This window comes from Microcebus murinus, chromosome 7 (genome assembly GCF_040939455.1).
Source record: "Microcebus murinus isolate Inina chromosome 7, M.murinus_Inina_mat1.0, whole genome shotgun sequence".
NCBI classification, from domain to species: domain Eukaryota; kingdom Metazoa; phylum Chordata; class Mammalia; order Primates; family Cheirogaleidae; genus Microcebus; species Microcebus murinus.
Window position 1 is genome coordinate 85,262,017 of NC_134110.1, and position 17,562 is coordinate 85,279,578.

The window sequence follows — 17,562 nt, forward strand, 5'->3', positions numbered from 1 at the left end:
ACTCGCTGCAATTAGCTTTGAGCGGATCTGGAGGTTCCACGCTTGCTTTCAGACAGACCATAAGCCTTGTGAGGGTAAGCACTAAGTTTGTTTAACCTCATGACCTAGCAGAGTGCTTTAGATCTGAAAAGTGCTTACTAAATAGTTTCTGAGTGCATTTATAAAGCTGGCGACAATTTTGAGCCAATTAGAGTACGAGAAACAATAAATCCTCTTGGGAAAGAACTGCTTCTTTGTTTCAGAAAAATACCATAATGGACTGTTTGGCTATTACAGGCAAGTGTCCTTGTGGAAGTCAGAGACACACAAGAGTTAAACTGTTCCACATAATGAACTACCTCTGACTTCTGGAGTCATCCATTGTCACCTTGAGAAAGGATAGTGGGAAAATCCTGGAGGAAAAGATGGGAGGAAGTGTCTAGAGGAAGAGAGGCCTGGCAAATGTCTGGTATCTGGGCCCCAGTGAGATATGGACGGGTGATAAAACCCCTGCGATGAGAAATGGTAACTGTGTTTCTAGGAGCAGCGACATCTAACATTTAATTAGAATTAGTTTCTTGTCTGTGCTGTAATTACCATCCTTTATCCCAAAGCACACAGCCAGAGTCTGTTATGTACAAGAGCATTATATAAATGATGCTTTAGAGAATGAAGGAAGATGTGTCTCAGAGGAAGATGTCCCGGAGGTCTGGGTGGAGAGCCAAAAGGAAGACAGGCATGCAGAGGGGGAGATGCCATCATATCATGATTAACCAGGGAGTGAATTTAATTCAAACATTTTTCTCCCCTATTTTGAAGAAAGGTGACTACAGCAAGGATGGCTAGTTGTCTGTCTAAATTTGTGCTTCACCTTCATAAGACAGAATTGTCACTGAGAAGTTGAGCCAGGGATTACATTTCCCAGCCCCCTGGCATGTAGGTGGGACTATTTGACCAGGTCTCAAAAGTGAAATATAAGCAGAAGTGCTGTTGTCGCATCTGAGTCAAGATATCTAAGAGATGGTTGTGCCTTATCTGTGCTCTCTCTTCTCTTCACTTGATTGTTATGTGGGTAAGGAATACACTTTGTTATGTCAAATCACTAATATTCTGGTGTTTGTTACAGGAGCTAGTATTATCGTAACTTATCTTTTTTTTAATTTCAAAATATTAAGGGAGTAAAAATGTTTTTGTTACATGGATACCTTTTATAATGCTTAAGTCAGGGCTTTAAGTGTACCTATCACCCAAATAAGGTTCATTGTACCTGATAGGTAGGTCTAACTTATCTTGAAATTGATACCTTGTAGGGGGTGCTGCCTTTGCAAAAATCTAAAAACATGGCATTGGCTATCAGGAAGGAAACAGACACAGAAGAGGAGAGGCCTGGACCCTGCTATGCCTTGGCAAAACTGTGCTTTCTTAGAGGGTAGATCTATAGCTTTAGAGGAAATGGTTGGAAAGAGCCAGATGTTAGAGTGTAGTGGTTGCTCCTCGCTGCCCACAACAAAGTGTTAAAAAATAATCGATGATCTCAGGAAAGAATGGCCAGTTTGAGAACACAGATAAGAGGGAAAAGCCAAGGTCTAGAAATATAAGACCTCATGAAGCTGGAACAGCCCACTGCTTTAGGAACTATGATAACACTGAAAAAGCCTTTGAGTGACAGAAGTCCTTTATGACTTCCTAGTTAGACAAAGTGACTCAGCCTTGCAGCCTGATTAATGAAATTACTTAACCACTCAAGCCTATTTTTGAGATGACCCAAACAAAATGACTTGAGACATGAGTAGTTGAGATATGAGCAAAGGAATGAAGCAGGTTCAAGAATTATGAATAATGAAACTTCATTGTAGTTCGTAGAGTAACTGACAGAAAGCAAATAGATAAGTAACCTATGAAGATTTTTGAGAGAATACTATTGTCAAAGAAATTAAGAAAAAAGAAGCCTAAGAAAAAAGAAAAAAAAACTGACTATAAAACGACCTCTAGGCACTGAGACTTGGACTGAGAAGAAGCAGGCTGAGGAAGTCATGTAAGTTCCTGGAAGGGCATACTTCTCAATACTATTTTGGATGTGGCCATAGAGAGTAATGGACAATGAAGAAACTCCCAGAGGGTAGCCAGGGCTACAGAGAACAATGAACAAAGACATTCTTCCAAGACAGCAAACCAGGATCTAAAAAAGAAATTTGGTCTACTGCCAGAACAGAGGGGATACTTCAACAATATCTAGTAGGATTTCTTCCATGTTACGCATCAACGATTGGCCTATGTCTTCCATTCTTCCCTTCCCCAAAGGGCATTTTAAATGCAACTATTCCAACCTTGACCCTTCATTGTACAGGCATATCTCAAAGATATTGTGGGTTCAGTTCCAGACCACCACAATAAATCAAATATTGCAATAAAGCGAGTCACATAAAATTTTTGCTTTCCTAGTGCATATGAAAGTTATGTTTACAAAATAATGGAGCCTATTAAGTGTGCAATAGAACCATGTCTACTAAAATGTACATACCTTAATTAAAAAATACTTTACTGCTAAAAAATGCTACTGATCACCTAAACCTTTAGTGAGTCATAATCTTTTTACTGGTGGAGGGTCTTCCTTCATGTTGATGCCACTGACTGATCAGGGGGGTAGTGGCTGAAGGTTAAAGTGGCTGTGTCAATTTCTTAAACTAAGACAACAGTGAAGTCTGCCACATAGATTGTTTCTTCCATTTGAAAAAGATATCTCTGTAGCATGTGATGCTATCTGATAACACTTTACCCACAGTCGAACTGCATTCAAAATTGGAGTCGCTCCTCTCAACCCCTGCTGCTGCTTTCTCAACTTAAATTCTTTATTGTCATTTCAACAATGTTACAGCATCTTCACCAAGAGCAGATTCCATTTTAAACAACTACTTTTTTTGGCTCATCCATAAGAAGCAATTCCTTATCTGCTCAAGTTTGATCATGAGATTGCAGGAATTCGGTCCCATCTTCATGCTCCTCTTCTAATTCTAGTTCTCTTGCTATTTCCACCACATCTGCAGTTACTTTCTCCACTGATGTCTTAAATCTCTCAAAATCATCCATGAGGGTTGGAATCACCTTCTGCCAAACTCCTGTTAATGTTGATATTTTGACCTTCTCTCATGAATCATGAATGTTCTTAATGGCATCTAGAATGGTAAATTTCTTCCTGAAGGTTTTCAAATGACTATGCTAAGATCGATCAGAGGAATCACTTCTATGGCAGCTATAGCCTTAAGAAATGTATTTCTAAAATAATAAGGCTTGAAAGTCAAAATTACTCCTTGATCCATGGGCTACAGAATGGATGTTTTGTTAGCAGGCATGAAAACATTTATCTCCACGTACATCTTCATCAGAGACCTTGGGTGACAAGGTACATTGTCAATGAGCAGTAGTATTTTGAAAGCAATCATTTTTTTCTGGGCAGTAGGTCTCAATGGTGGGCTTAAAATATTTAGTGAATGATGCTGTAAACAAATGTCTTGTCATCCAGGCTTTGTCGTTTCATTTCTAGAGTACAGGTAAAGTAGATTTAGCATAATTCCTAAGGATCCTAGGTGTTTCAAAATGGGAAATGAACATTGGATACAACTTAAAGTCACCAGCTACATTTCAGCCCCTAACATGAGAGTCAGCCTATCCTTTGAAGCCAGGCATTGACTCATCTTTTTTAGTTATGAAAAGCCAGGATGGCACCTTCTTCCAATAGAAGGCTATTTTGTTTACACTGAAAAGCTTTTGTTTAGTGTAGTCATCTTCATCAATGATCTTAGCTAAATTTTCTAGATAACTTGCTGCAGCTTCTATATTAGCACTTGCTGCTACACCTTGCACTTTTATGTTACGGAGATGGCTTCTTTTTTTAAACCTTGAGAACCATCCTGTTAGCTTCCAACTTTTCTTCAGCAGCTTCCTCACCTCTCTCAGCTTTCATAGGAATGAAGAAAACTATGGCCTTGTTTTGCATGCATCAAGTTCTCGTTTAAGAGAATGTTCTAGCTGGTTCGATCTTCTATCAAGACCACTGAAACTTTCTCCATATAGACGATAAGGCTGTTTCACTTTCTTACCATTGTGTCTTCACTGGAGTAGCACTTTTAATTTCCTTCAAGAACTTTTCCTATGCATTCAGAGCTTGGCTAAGTGTTTGGCCAACCTTAGCTTTAGATATGTCTTCCTCACTAATCTTAATCATTTCTAACTTTTGATTTAAAGTGAGAGACATGTGACTCTTCCCTTCACTTGTACACTTAGAGTCCATTGTATGGTTATTAATTGGTATAATTTCAATATTGTTGTATTTCAGGGAATAGAGACGTCTAAAGAGAAAGAGAAAGATGAGGGAACGACCACTTGGGAGAGCAGTCAGAACACACGCATTTTTAAATTTGCCTTATATGGGCACAGTTCACGGTGCCCCAAAACAATTACAATGATAACATCAAAGATCACTGACCACAGATCGCCATAACTGATACAATAATATGAAAAAAGTTTGAAATAGGGTGACAATTACTCAAATGTGACACAGATAAATGAAGTGAGCACATGCTGCTAGCACAATGGTGCTGAGAGACTTGCTCCATGCAGGGTTGCCACAAATTTTCAATTTATAAAAAATGCAATATCTACAAAGTGCAATAAAGCAAAGCACAATAAAATGATGTGTGCCTGTATATCACAAGGCTGATAACGTGCCTTTTAGTACAAAGGTTTCTGGATAATGAAGGGCCATATCCCGACTTAATGGTGTGAGGGATTTAGCATCACCCACAGAATGTGGACTTTGAGATGGAAGCAATGCCTAGGTGGCATTCAGGTTGTCTCCTGGGGTTAAGGTTTTCCTATCCGTGGCCAGAGAGGCAGGATATGGTAGAAATAGTTATTTAGCATAAATTGTGCTTTCCTTTCTATGATATAGAAATGTTGCTAGGGAGTGGCTACCTAGCCAGAGGTTACATATTCCAGTTCTTTTTGTACACAGACAGAGCAAGGTGACTATCTCACCAACAGGCTGTGAATAGAAGCAAAGTGTGTCACCTCTTGGGTGTGCCTTCTCTATATGCATTCTCTTTCATAATGCCAGCTACATGCAGAGAACTCCAAGTTCCTAGTGCCAAGAGAAAAAGTCTAGGTCCCTCAAGTCACTACACACACACACACACACACACACACACACACACACATGCGTGCGCACACACACACACAATGGACTCTCATATAACCAAAAAATAAATGGTTGCTCTATTAACCACTGAAATATGAAGGTTTACTACAGAAGCTCAAGACAGCTCAACTAATACAATGACTCTGAAGAGAAAAGAGGAGGCTAACGCCTGCTATCATGACCCATGTTAGGAGCTGGAAGACTTGGAGACACCTGGATTGCAAGTGTTCGCCATTGGAATCAAATCCTTTTCCTCATCTACACCTGCCTTGTTTAAGGTAAGTCCTGGACCTTATCCTATTTATATTCCTCAACAGACTCCTAACTAGTCTCCCAAGGGTCAATCTTTCTCCTCCTGCAGTTCATCCTCCTCATGCCAGCTCAGAGATTGTCTTCAAAAATGAAGTGGACTATAAAGGTAGTCCTTCAAAAAGCACTGCCTTTTTAAAAGTAGTTGACCCCCCACCACCTGTCTTACGGGATAAAATCCAAATGATGTAGGGTGACACACACCTTTCACATCTAATCGCAACCTTCTTCTCCCATCACTTCCCCACAACTGTGAATGCTGAACCACAATCACCAGCCAAGCCCTTTTTTAATGACACTGCTTTGCAAATGCTGTTCCCTCTGCCTAGACTACCCTCAATCTGCCTCATTTTCTACCTGGAGAATGCTCACTCACTCATCTTTTTTTAAATTTTAAATTGTTATTTACATAAATCACAAATCATGTATATATTTATGGGGTACATGTGATGTTTTGATCAGGCATACAATGTGTAATGATCAAATCAGAGAATTGGGATATTCATCACCTCATGCATTTATCATTTCTTTGGGTTAAGAACATTCCAATTCCACTCTTTTAGTTATTTTAAAATATACAATAAATTATTGTTGACTATAGTTACCATGTTGTGTCATCAAATACTAGATCTTCTTCATTCCATCTAATTATATTTTTTTAATCATTAGCCATCCACACTTTATCCCCTTCTCCCTGCCATCCTTCCCAGCCTCTAGTAATTCTACTCTTTATCTCCTTGAGTCCAATTGTTTTCATTTTTAGCTCCCACATATGAATGAGAAGATGCAAATTTTGTCTTTCTATGCCTGGCTTATTTTACTTAAAACATTGACCTATAGTTTCATGCATTTTTGTTGCGAATGACAGGATTTCGTTCTTTTTATGGCTGAATAATATTACATTGTGTACATGTACCACATTTTCTTTATTAATTCATCTGTTGAAGGACACTAAGGTTAATTGCAAATCTTGGCTACTGTGAACAGTCCTGTAGTAAAACATGGGAGTGCAGATATCTCTTTAATACACTGATTGACTTCATTTTGGTTTGCATTTCTCTGATTATTTGTGATGACCATTTTTTCATATACCTACTTGCCATTTATATGTCTTCTTTTGAGTAATGTCTATTCGGATCTTTTGCCCATGTTGAAATTAGAGTATTTGATTGTTTTCAACTGAGTAGTTTAAGCTCCTTATATATTCTGGTTATTAATCCTTTGTCAGATGGGTAGTTTATAAATATTCTTTTCCCATTCTGTGGATTGTCTATTCACTGCATTGATTGTATTCTTTGCTATGCAGAAGGTATTTAGCTTGATGTGACCCCATTTTTCCACTTTTGCTTTGGTCCCTGTGTTTTTGAGGTATTACTCAAGAAATCTTTGCCCAGACCAGTGACTTGGAGAGTTTTCCCATGTTTTCTCCTAGTAGTTTCATAGTTTCCCTTCTTAATTTTTTCATTAGCCCAATGGTTATTCATAAGCATACTGTTTAACTTCCATGTGTTTCTATAGTTTCCAAAGTTCCTCTTGTTATTGATTTCTAGTTTTATTCTATTGTGGTCAGAGGAGGTACTTGATATGATTTCAATGTTTTTTTTTAATTTTTAAAGAGTTGTTTTGTGGCTGGACTATGGTCTATCCTTGACAGTGATCCATGTGCTGAGAAGAATGTGTATTCTGCAGCTGCTTGATGAAATGTTCTATAAATATCTATTAGATCCATTTTTCCATAGTACAGATTAAGTCCTATGTTTCTTTGTTGTTTTCTATCTGGATGATCTGTCCAATGCTGCAAGTGGGGTGCTGGGATCTCCAGTATAAAGGATATTACAATGAATACAGATGAAGAGCTGCATAAGGCAAGGTATCAGGAAGAGGCCTAGAGCTTCCATGCCCACCCTGGACATGCCACCCTCCAGGAACCTCTATTGTTCAGCTATCTGGAAGCTCTCTGAACCCTGTCCTCTTGAGCCTTTTATGGAAACTTCATTGAATAGGCATGATTGAAAATCATATAAAAATGTGATTATATAAAAAAGGCTATGATCTCAAAATAAAATACTGAGTGGGGAAACTCAGCAAGGCCTGTTCAGATTCTTCTGGCCTCTCTGTGCAGCATTCCTTCCACCAGGGTATGGGGCAGGACCCCTTCTGAAATGAGTCTTATTGCTTACAATCACACAAGGTAGGTCAGAGAATTTCTTTACGGCCAGCTCCAAGACAAAAAAGTGAGAGAAGATTCCTTTTAATTCTAGTATTCCACAAATTGAGTGAGCAAATCTGTATTCTTCCATCCATATTATTCATGATTTCAAAGGCCAAACTCATCTTCAGTTCAAGTGGCCAGACACTTAAACTCTGAGTTTGAGAAAATGCATGCTGTAATTTATTTGTTATCAGGAACACCGGGCCAGGCTAGGGCAGGTGCTGGGGGCTGGGTGTGCCCTCTGTGCCTTAGTGGTGGGCGGTGGCTGTCATGATCTCCCCTCTCCATCACTCCAGAGGCATTGGTACTGTTCAAGAGGAAGCTGGAGCCACATACAGAGGAGAAGCAAAGCTCAGTGAGCCTGAAGGTGGAGCAGACACAGCCATGCCGGAGCTGCCATAGACACGGAATGCGGTGGTCTGGGTACTGGGAGAGAACCTGGAGATCAACACCAAGGGCATGTGTTGTTGTCTGGTTCTGCACAATGTGGGGTTCACTGACTGCAGCTTCTTCAACTGTGAAACCCCCCAGTGAAAGGCAAAGGCCAAAGTCACAGTGGAGAATGAGTCTTGGGGGGGGAGGCATGGGAAGCAGGGGTTTATATCAATAAAAATATATATAACATATTATATGTGTAGATAAATTATATTATCTATTAATATTATTTCAGGAAAGTAAATGGGGACATTACAAAATACTGCTTCAAAAAATAGGGCACTGGATCTGAGTAGAGAATCATGGCTCTAAATATACATAGGAACTGAAAACAACTGTATTTTCTTCCCCTTGGGATGCTTCTGTTATGCAACTACTCAATTGGACTGCTGTCCCACTCTGCCAATAGCATTTACGGTATTTTTGTGTGTGTGTAATTTACTCATCTGCACATGTAGGCTGTGAGTACATGGCGTCTTATTCATATTTATGTCCCTAATAACTAGCTTAGGGCTTAGCACAGGGAAGGAGCTCAGCGGATAGCTTTAGGATGAAATACCAAATGAGAATCCTGAGGGAGACGCAGTCCCTGGCTCTCACGATAGAACTCCGAATCAATTATTCAACATTTTGCCTATACCAATCTTAAAAAGCTTCCTTCATTCTGGCTAACGTCAGAGTTAGTTGGATAGAAACTCCCTCTCCATTTTTTCTCCTCCTTGTGGGCTGAGGCAGTATTGCATCCACCACTGTATCGCAAGACAGCCTGAAACAGAAGTCAGTAAGTATTTTAAATCAAATGATTCCCCAGGAATATGCTATATATCATGGTTGGGATTTTTTAGTATTAATAGTACTGTACTTCAGGTATATTGTTGATTAAAAAGGCTTTGGTAGATTGGTCTGAGGACCTAAACATCATTTCAAGTACTGTTTTTATGAGGAAATATGTAAGTTCTAAAATAACCAAACTTTTAAAAAGAACTTTTTTACAACAAGTCAATTGTAGGTTGAAAGTTGGCTCTAAAATGTGACTGAACCTATGAGACTTAACATCTGTGTGAAAAATAAAAATGTCAATCAATGAGGCTATAATTAAATATTTGATCCTATGGCCTCCTACAAGCCAAAATTTAATCCTTTTATCATTCAAATTTAATCCAGATGATATTTTTCACATAGATAGAAGCAGTGGCTATTTAGAAAAAACGACTTCAAATATTATATAAAGTTCTATTGATGAAAATCTCAATTTATAATTTAATTTATGGTTTCATGATTTTATTATAGTTATTTGCCACTTAATAAAATAAATGCATTCTAAAAATATACTAGGAAGTAAATCTGTTAAGTGACTGTATTTTAACTTCCATTAAAATACTAGGGTTACATTTTACAGAGGAAAAAATGGGGACATGAGTAAAAGAAAATAATATTGCAAAAGTAATAACTTTCTTTTAAAACCTGAACATATAATTCTAAAAATAGCTAAGTTAAATGTATTCGTAATACTATATTTTATTCAAAGTAATTCACAAACTTAAAAAAACTAAAAATGAAAATAAACTATCATCAGAAATTGACCGATCAGATCATCTGTGTCTGCCAGCCTCACTTTCTGTGGTTAGTATAAGGATAGTGCTGCCTAATGTGATAAAATCCCACCCACATTTTAAAAATCAGCCTCTAACTAAACTACCTTCTTATTTCAAATTCATGTTGAAAATTTGGGAATTTTCTCCTACTTAAAAAAATTCCCTACTTTTGGCCTTTTCCAAGCATTCCCCTCCTTGTAGTAATACAACAGAATCTTTTAGTGAGAACACATAGCTCCAAATAAATCTAGGAATTACAAACATCTTGTTCTGCTTGGGATCATGCTTCTTAATATTTCTAGATATCATAGTGGTTAAGTGAAGCCAGAACACCCGGGTTCAAGTTTGACTTTACCATTTACTTCCCATATGATTTTAAACAGTTAAGAAAAGTCTCTGAACATTAGTTTTCATATCTATTATATAATATATAATAAAGGTTACTGATAGTAACTTCACAAGGTAGCTGTAAGAATGAAAATATTAATATCTGTAAAATGCTTAAAATAGTACCTAGCTTAAGTGTCTGTTATAATAATAACTTTATTTTATTTATGTAATAAAATAAAATAAATATTACTTATAATGATAGTATTCTTACCTAATTTAAATGTAAATTTTAAAATTTTAATAAAATGTTTTATTATTATTGTTATTGTTTTCTAACACTTCCCAAATGCATAGCCTGTGACAAATTTTCATGATCCTCTACATGAATTTGTCTTAACCTATTAAGTATGATATTGTTAAATGCATTTCTGTATGGAAAAAAAGCTATCATTTTGAACTATAACCATGATTCTTCAATCAGTTATTCAAGGTTTTATTTTTGGATTCTCTACACTTTAAAATATCCTTGAAGGCAGGACTGTCTTCAATATCTTTTGCATTTGTTACATTCTAGTCAAGCACTATTTTCCTTATACATATTTAATAAGTAATAAGTGAATTAATGAATGAGTTAGTGAGTGGCCACAGGACATTAAATCAGAGAGCAAAGATGTCCAATTCAATCTATGGGAATAGGCACTGTTCAAGATGACACTAGAGAGTTTGGCTTACACAGGTCCAGGGACCCTGGTCTCACACACTTGACTTTCTGCCTCATGACTTATACTTGCAGTAAAGAGTTGGAAATATATGTTTAAAAAGTACAAGTAAGAAATATTATATGTAATGAAACAGAATGGGCTATAGATCTAGTGTATGAAGATACTTATAGAATGTGACTGAAAAATTGCAGACTGCTTGCTCTGCACTATAAAATTTATTTTATCACTTGGGGAGTAACAAGGCCATAAACTCTAACCTTAATAAAATACTCTGAACTTAAAAAATATCACATATAATGTATCCGTACTCTCCATTCCTCTGACTTGTGAATATAATAGGTATCATGATTTTATGCAAAATCCACTTGACGAATATAAGCAAATCTCAAATAATATTACATTCTGAAATAAGTAAACCATCTTAACCATGTATATTTACCTTAAAATGTACATGAGGAGATTTCTTATCAACTTTTAGAATTTTCCTTTGGAATTAGTCTTTAAGGGACAGCAAGTTTTAAGGAACTAATTACTTCCTTATCAAGGAAAAAATGTGTTAGGGCAGAATGAAACATATCCTGTAGGTTTCTTAGATTTTACCAGTAATTTGGTCTACTTTCATTATATGTATACACATATACTAGTCTCTCTAGAGTACCATTTAAAAATGCCAGATATATATACTCAACACAAAATATGTTTCTCAAGCTTAATGAAGATGCTCCACAGATTTGGCACATTTATAGACATGCAGGCAGGTATACAACAAAACTCAAGAGATAGGCTTTTAAGTTGCCAAGAAATGTGACTGAAACCATATCCTGCCGTTTCACTTTTCTAGTGATATCACTTTTATTATCATCCTTAAAGTTAGAATGGCAGGCTGATGTCCACAGTTGCCCTACTGCATAAACAAGGAAGTTTTAAAAGCCAAACAGAAAGGATTGGATAAGGTAGTAATTTCTAACTAATCCCATCTGAGAATTCAGTACACATGTATGTTTGGAGAGTTGAACTGTGGGATTTGGAGCACAGTGAAATGGGAAATAATTTCAGCTGATGCACAGATTGATTCTACTCAGAAAAACAAGAGGAAAAGAAAAGAGAAGCAACAGAAAAGGAACATGCAAGGATGAGAACTCTCAACGTGGCAGGCAGTGGAGTTATTTTCTGAAGTCAGTGCGTGTGAGTTTGTGTATGAGGGAGATTTGGGAACACTCACATGGAGAGGGAAAGGTGAAGCTCAAAGAAGGAAGAAAGCAAAGAGAACTGCCAGGTGATTCACTCCTTTCTCCAAAAGTCTCCATAGTTCCAGAAAAGGAAGAAGGATGCATTAGACAGAATTCTGTTTGTGATAAACAATTGGTCTGAACTTGAAAGCAACTGAGAGGGCAATATGGCATTTACTTTGTGGAATCATATTAACTCTTTCAGGTGACGAGGATACTTTTCATTCAGTGAGGGGAAAAGTTATTTATGCATTGGATCTTCAAAATTCTCAGAAAGTCTATGTAAACACAAGTAAGCATTTTTCATGCCTTACATTAAAAAACACCACTTCAAGCAGCAATTAATGCCATACACATATATAATGTACCAAATCACTGAACTGTTTAAGTTTTAGTTAATTTAAAAACAAAGACCTCTCTAGTCTAGATGTCTATAGGTTTTATTCATGTACTACAAGTTAAGCTGTGGACAACTTTATATTTATTGACACACACACCCCTCAAGAGTGAAATAGATAAAGCGAAACTTTTTCTTTATGTGTATATATATATAATTTTTAAAATGTTACCCTCTTTTACAAAACCTTTGCTTTAAGTTATTCAGCACTGACAAGATTAGATCTTTGACTGAAATCTTTTCACTTGTCCTATGAAATGTAGTATCTTGATTGACATTTATTGGTAAATAAACCAAGAGACCTCTGTCCCACACAACACTACATATTTAAAAATAACAATAAAATGTTTACTTTTCCTTTGTCTTGGACTTAAGAAAATCAAGTTCCCAGCAAAATGGAAAAGCCAATCAATGCAAAAAATAACTTGATTAGAAGAAATGTTGAACATGCGTGACATGAACCTAGTGTACATCTGTGCATACTAAATTTTTCCAGTGTAATCTTGTATTTATTATTTACTGTTGAAACAGTTGTGCAATCATAAATATTGCAAAAATGGCATGCTTGTGCATATTGCACAGTGACAATTTTTATGAATGAATACACATAAACGCACATAACTCGAGAAAATGGATGGCAGGATACTATTTTGAAAGGGGTCATTAAGCACAGGGAGCAAATGATGAGCAAGTGGTCGATGATATTTTGGTGCCATTCAGGGCAAATGTATTCCCAAGTCCCCTCGCAGAGTGTGTTGGAAACAGCCATGAAGCTCTTTCCTTGGAGACCCGTTCTCCCTCTCAGGAATCATGCTACAGAACAGAAACCGCGCAGCGCTTGGAGAATAAAATGCATGCATGGCTCTGTGTTCTGGGGACTGTTCATACATCAGAGAGAGACATCATACTCCCTAAATCCAGTCCCACAAGTGTGTGCGTGTGAGTGTGGCATTTACCAACAAATGAACAGAAGGCAACAAGAGCTCCTCTCCTAGAAATAACATTCCCCATCCCTCCCCAGGCAGGCTGCTGGGAAGCTTTTCAGGGGCTAACACTTGAGTGCCTTCCCCACCGGGAAGGAGCCTTGCATTAAACGCCCTCTCAGGGCTAAGTCAGCTTTGTGTGTAAGTCCACTCGGCGCCATATGGCAGTTTCCAATTCCTTGAGCAACTCAAGTCTGGCTAGGCTGCCGCGACGGTTCCCTGTTAAAAGAAGACCCCTTCGGGGAGCAGCGAAGCCCCCGCCACTTACCTGGCTCCCACCGACCCCGCTCAGCAGGCGGCACGGGCTCGGGCTCCACAAAGGGCTGCGGGATTCCCCGCTCGCTCCGGGGCTCCTCTCCCTGCGACGATCCGCCTCGCCAATGATGTGTCGCTGGAAATCCCCCTCCCCTCCACAGAGAGGAGGGTCTCCCCGGCCGGCTGCAGCTCCCGGCGTGTTTCCCCCTCTCTCTACATCCCTCGCTCCCGTGGCTCGCCGTCTCTAGTAGGGAGGCTCCAAGGAGAGGCGGCGGGAGGAAGCTAAGGCATCCTTAAAAAGAACAATAATCTTCATCGATCTTCGCCCCCTTCCCCAGGCGGGGCCCCCATCCCCCTGCCGCCGCCGCCGCGCCGCGCCGCGCAGACGAGAGGGCTGGAACGGGAAAGGAAAAATCGAGCGGGGCTGCGCTCGCCGCGCGGAGGGAGCCGGAAAGCGAGCCGCGCCGGCCGGGAGTCGCCCGTCGCCGGGGCTGCCCGAGGCGCGGCGGCCGGCGGGGCGGGGGCGGGGGTGCTTGGTGGGTGTGTGTCTGTGGCGGAGCAGGGCAGAGGCTGCGCGCGGGAGGCGAGGCGGGGCGCTCTGGGGCGCCGGTCCCCCGCCCCGCGGCTCGCCGGCCCGGCGCGCACACACACACGGCCGCGGCCACCCCAGCCTCCCGCTCCGCCTCCTCCCGCGCTCCGCGCACCCGCGGGCAGGAGCGGCCGCCGCCTCTTCCTCCTCCTCTTCTTCTTCCTCCCCCCCCTCCTCCTCCTCGGCGCTAGCGGCTCTCGAGGTGGGCGGCGGGGAGGTGGGGCGGGGTGGCAGGGTGTGCGGCCGGCCAGGCACCGCGGGGCACGCCGTGGCTCGGCCTCGCCGCTCCGGAGCCGTGCGCTCGGCCGGGGACAGCGCTCCGGTACCCTGGGCGCGGCCGGGGCGCGGGCGGGCGCCGCCCACACCTCGGCGGGAGCCTCCCTCTGCTCCCGCGCGCCCGCCGCTCCCCGCGGCCCGGGCCGGGCTCCACACCCACACCCACCTGCTTCGCTCCGCGGCTGCCACCCGCTGCACCGGGCTGGAGGGTCCGCAGCCCCGCGGCCGCCGCGCGCACGGCGGCCGGGAAAGCCCTGGGACGCCCCGCCGCCACGCGCTCCGGCGGCTTCGCGGGATTCCCCGGCCCTTTTGCTTCCAGCTGCAGGGCTTTCCTCCCGCCCGCCCCCTACAAGCCCCTGGCCCTGGACTAGCTGCTCCACCCCGGGACGCTCGACTGGGGCGAGGACAGATGGCTTCTGAATGTTGGGAGCAGTATTATTTTCCCGGAGAAGGAGCTGCGGGGATAACTAGGAGCGCAGATAGGATCTGACTTTCCTCTAGGCACCTCAGGCGCCGCTCGCTTGGGGGGCGGCGGGGGGACGTCACTAGCCCGGAGTGACCCCACTTTCCTGGGTGTTAGGATAAAGCCAGGTCGGTGGCAGTCTTAACTCTTGCTTCCCACGGGGGCGCTATTCATACCCTGCTTTCTTTCCTTTGCCCGTGTACTTACTGGCTGGAAAACTATGCCAAGTTCTTCCTTGAGGAGAGGCCTCAGGGTGGACACCCAGACATATCCCCATTTTCAGGGCTCAGTAAAGACAAAGAACTTGAATAACACCACTGGATCCTACAGGTTCCTGCCCCAAGTACTCCTTGACAGGCGTGAAATAGAGACAGCAGGCACAGTTACAGAGCTTTCAGGAAAACACATAAAGTAGCTTAAAACACCCTTTCAAAAACAATGCATGCCACGACAATATATTCAAATGCTGGGACTGCCTTCAGAGTTCCTGTAGGCTCAGAAGAAACATGGCTATTGAGGGAGGTCAATACACTGTTTTAAATGTATTCCATTTAATCCTTGTTTTAGCCGATATGTGCACTGGGAAGGACTATCCTCTCGGGTTCTCAACACCTTGACTTCCCACCTCCCCATAGACCTTGCTTTGTGCTTCATGTTTGAAATGTCAGACATTGGACGGGATGTTCAGTGTGGAAGGGGGGCCCTTGTGATACCATCGCCCTCCAGCAAGAACCTGCCCTGCTTCTTTGCTTTCCTCAGGACGTCTCAAGTATAAATACTAGGAAGATAACACCCAGATTCCCAAACCCTTACCTACAGCCCAGGCCTGTTCCCAAGCTCCAGCTCCATGTTTCCAGGGACCCCCCAGAAGCCCATTCCCTCCCCTTCAGCCTTTCCACCTTCCTGCAGAGTTTACCTACTTTCTGCAGTTTGCTCTTCCCCGTGCACAACCCTGATCATACCATTTCCCTATTCACAAATGTTCCCCGGCTTGCCATGTCCTATCAAACTGCGTTTGTGCACCTCTATGCCATTGCAGGTGTGAGTGTCTCTCCTGAGATGCTCCTCTCCAGGTCTTAGGACCAGCCCTTCAAGAACCACTTCAAACTCTGCTTCTTCCCTGACTCTTCCCTTTTGGTGCCCATAGCACAATGTCCCAGCAATTTTTTTCTTAACACGTATAGCACCATCTGCTTCCTATACCATATATGTATTTTCTATGTACATGTCTTTATATTTTAAATTATAAGTTCCTCCAGGGCCAGTTCCATATTCCTTCATATTCCATATTCATTCCTTATGTCGAATCCAAAACGTACATGTGAGAGATATCTATTTATCCAACAGAATTACTTAGCAAGTTTTGTCAGGCACTCAATAGTTGTTAATTGAATGGAATTTAGAAAATACTTTTAGTCTAGAAAGACTTCTTAGGATTCATTTCGAGTGTGCCTAAATTTAAGTGGCATCCCCTTTCGTAGGGATGGTGAAAATCTCCTAACTTTACTAGCCCTATGGCAACATTACTGATCACCTTGGTAAGAATTTAATAATTTGACGAGTATTTGCTAAACAAAATTTTACCTTTCTTAAATTTCCATTAGATTTTAGAAATCTGAATCTATTTGCCTACTATCTAACTGGTTATTAGTCAAGAGAGTAAATTATCTGTTGGGTAAAACAGAATGCTGTGATCTCCATTTCTGGGAAGCAGGGTGCTAGGAGTAAGTTATCCATCAAGCCTGAGTCGTATCTGTGAGCATGCAATGATAAGAAAAAACAATCTTTGGGGGAAAAAAGGCTAATTTTTGTTTACTAAATGGCTCATAGCCCAAATGAGTTATAGAGAATCACCCATGGTATACAAGTTGTTTGGAACAGTGGAATTTTCCATATGCACAGCTTGAATTCTGGACGGTTGCAAGGACTCTTGTGTTGATTATCATCGTGTGGCTCTACCTTCTTAGTAAATTTGGGTAATTTGGGTTTTTTCTGGTTCACCAAGGGAAAAATTAAAACAATCTAGCTGAAAAGTCAGACATGTTTTCACCTTTCTCCTTAAATTATCATTTGTTTACCTTTATTGATATTTATGGGAATGTTCCTTTGCTTGTATTTCAATTTCTCATAATTACCTTGAGATGTGATGAAATTATATTCCAGTAAAGGGGAAAAATATCTGTTTAGTATGTCAAAATGCTTCCCTCATAATGCTTGGTAAAATAAATAATTGTAATATAAATTTAATCTGAAATACCTTTATGCATATCAGTAGATACAATTTAGATGAAGAATGTGTTTCCTCATATATCAAAATGCTGGTGTATAGGAATATATATGTATTTATACACAATATAAAACATAATAGGTTCTTGGGGATTTTTTGTTGGATAAAGTATTTAAAAAATATTTAGTATAATCTGAATAACATCACTACTGGCTACACTTTACTGGCTTGCAGAGAGAATCTGTATAGATTACAATAAAGTAGTCAGGGTTGGAGTATGAACATATTTTAAAATGTTAAAAGCGTAAGGGTAATAATTTACAAGTTTTTGGAAATGAAAGAGAGATTTATTTAAATTTATTTTTTA

At 40.7% G+C, this 17,562-nt stretch overlaps 1 protein-coding gene across 1 annotated transcript in view; it reads right to left on the reverse strand.

Moving 5' to 3' along the window:
- The window catches only part of KCNB2 (potassium voltage-gated channel subfamily B member 2), a 389,784-nt gene extending 375,801 nt beyond the window's left edge, over nucleotides 1-13,983 (reverse strand). Inside the window, exon 1 of the mRNA XM_012786360.3 lies at nucleotides 13,654-13,983. The gene's annotated coding sequence lies outside the window, so the exon portion shown is untranslated. The remainder of the gene's footprint in view (nucleotides 1-13,653) is intronic.
- Between the last annotated feature and the right edge of the window lie 3,579 nt (nucleotides 13,984-17,562).